Here is a 3,186-nt window from a genome sequence, read left to right on the forward strand (position 1 = left end):
GCTAATGTGAGAAAAGCTCAAAGACGGCCTAGTCACACTTAATTGCTTGGAGGCTCTTATGAATGTGAGATTGTACTTCTGTGGGATCAGATAGCCTAATTCAGGGAGGGTGTCACAGGAACAAAGATTTCCACTCAGGGACAGAATGAACTTTCTAAATCAATCTGTCCCCAAATAGAAGCCTTAGACACGCCTGCACCCTCCCTTGTTGAATAGGCAGAAGATGGCCAAGAGCGGGTAGGGCCAGATCCTGAAACACAGGCTCTGTGTTTTCTGCTGCTGGGGACAGAAACTGATCCTCAAATCTGCAGGGAGGCCTGAAAGCATTTTAAGGAGACCTGAAGACTGACTTGATTTCTATTCTGGTAGAAACACTCTAGTGGTCAGGTGGGCTGAGGCCTGGACCTGACTGGAGAGGCCGGAGTGTCCACAGACTGATATACCCCAGTCCCAGTGTGAACTAGAGGATTGCACTGAAACTGAAGACCAGGCTGGGAAAAAATGACATCTTGATGACATTGACTCTGCCAATCCTTGAATCCAGTATGTCCATCTCTTTAGATCGAGTTATATTTCTCCTGTGTTATGGGTATGAGCATATATATGGAAGGCATTTGCCTTTGCTGACCCGGGTTCGATTCCTCCGTCCCTCTCAGAGAGCCCGCCAGGCTACCGAGAGTGTCCCGCCCACAAGGCAGAGCCTGGCAAGCTACCTGTGGCGTATTGGATATGCCAAAAACAGTAACAACAAGTCTCACAAGGGAGACATTGCTGGTGCCTGCTCGAGCAAATCAAAGAACAACGGGATGATAGTGATAGGATAGTGATACATTTATTAAACTTCTGTCTGCATACTTCATGATTTGGGTCCGATTTTATGGTATATTTTGTACATTTTCTACATAGATAATCATATTATCTACAAATGAAGACAATTTGTCCTCCTTTCCTGTCGATATATCCATTTTATTACTTGTTCTTTTCTTCACTGCAAGTTTAAATAGTAGTAAGAATGGATGTCTTAGCCTTGTTCCTGGTTTTAGGGATAAAGCATTCAGTCTTTTAACATTAAGTATAATTTTATGAGACTGACGCGCTGCCTACTGCGCTAAGGAGATCGAGGGCAGGGAAGTACCGGTCTCCGCCCACATCGGACACTTAAAGAGAGTGCAGCCACGTGGGCTTTCCCATTTCTCCGCGCCTGCACCCCCAGAATGACTGACGAAGAGGATGGAGCTGCTTGGGACACCGGCAGCCCACCAGCAACCTGCAGTATGTGACTTGAGAGTTTCCGCCAGGTCCCCCGTGCGGAAATCTCTCTCTCTCTCTCCTTCAACTTTTTCCCTGGACTTTAGACAGAAACCCAAAACCGCGCGGCCGCGACCTAATGTCATCTTAGTATCAGCAGTATGTAATGGTTCCTTCTTAATGGGTCGGACTTTTGTGGGTGATCCTAACAAGAATAGTAAGTATTTTGTTGAAATATTGAAGGCAATCAAAATGGTAGCCATCTCTCTAGACTGAACTAAGCTATATCCCCACGCCGGCTGAGAAGAAATATCCTTCTTTCTCGGGAAGAAACGTGGCGTGGTGTCAAACATAGTGTGATGTCCATTAAGCAAACAGACCTGGTGGCGTGGGAATGGGAAATAAGGGGAAAATTAGGTACATGGACCAGCGGGACGCTGGGGGTATCTCGAGCCGGAGCCGATATCAGCGCAAGAGCTTTGGTTCCAGAAACTGCTTCCAGACACTCTACTAGACTATCAACTAAGCCAGAGCCCCACGCCGGCTGATGACGGGAAATAACCATCCTCTTCGGTTTTTTTTCCCTTTGTCAGACAGCGTGGCGATTACTAAACAGGCGTGAACTCGGTGGCGCGGGGCAAGGGGGAAAAAGAAAAGTTATGTAACAAACAGCAGGACTTAATATCTCTATATGCTTAGTAATGGAGAATTATCAAATGCCTCATTGGCAATAGGACTGTCTTTTTCTTTTTGGGGGGAAACCCCAGCAACGGTAGTGAGTTGTGTGTTGAAACATGGAATGTAATCGAGATAAGCGCAAATGAAGTGAAACTTATCACGTATAAGAGTGGGGACTAGGGAGGTGGGAGGGGGCGGCAGATAGACTGGGGGGGTTGGGGATGGAAGATGGGCACTGGTGAAGGGAGGGGTGTTTGAATATTGTATAACTGACATAATCCTGAGAACTTTGTAACCCTCCACTTGGTGATTCAATAAAAAAAAATAAAAAATAAAATAAAATAAAATAAAATAAAAAGTATAATTTTAGTTGTACATTTTCATAGTTGACCATTATTAGATAGAAGAAACTCCCAGTTGTTTCTACTTTCTTGAAAGAAAATTCACTGTCACTGTCACTGTTATCCCACTGTTCATCGAGTTGCTCGAGCAGGCACCAGTAACGTCTCCATTGTGAGACTTGTTACGTTTTTGGCATATCCAATACGTCACGGGTACCTTGCCAGGCTCTGCTGTGTAGCGTGCCGGGTTCTCTGAGAGGGGTGGAGGAATAGAACCCGGGTTGACCTCGTGCAAGGCAAATGCCCTACCTGCTGCAATATTGCTCCAGCCTGAAAAAAAATGAAAAATTAATTAATAAATTGATATTAAATTTTGCTAAAATTTTTTCTTCATCTAAAAAAAGAAAACAAAAAAGAAATAAAACATGGTAGGGGGATGCTTGGAGAGGTACTGGGATCATTGCTGGTGGAAAATGGGCACTGGTGGAGGGATGGGGACTCGATCATTGTATGACTGAAATGCAAGCATGAAAGTTTGTAAGCCTGTAACTGTACCTCATGGTGATTCACTAATAAAATAATAATAATAATAATAATAATAATGATAATAATTTTAAAACATGGTGGTGTTTTTTTCTCTCTTTTTTTACTTTTGGTTTTTGGGCCACACCCTGTGATGCTCAGGAGTTACTCCTAAATCTGGACTCAAGAATCACTCAGAGAGAGAGAGAGAGAGAGAGAGAGAGAGACAGAGACAGAGAAGAGATGTGTCTGCTCTAGAGGCAGGCTGGGGTGGGGAAAGTTGGGGGCAGTAGGAAGGAAACTGGGGGCGTTGGTGCTGGGAAATGTACACTGGTAGAGGAATGGGTGTTGGAACATTGCATGGCTGAAACCCAGTCATAAACAGCTTTGTAGTGCT

This window comes from Sorex araneus, chromosome 6, assembly GCF_027595985.1.
Source record: "Sorex araneus isolate mSorAra2 chromosome 6, mSorAra2.pri, whole genome shotgun sequence".
Lineage (NCBI taxonomy): Eukaryota > Metazoa > Chordata > Mammalia > Eulipotyphla > Soricidae > Sorex > Sorex araneus.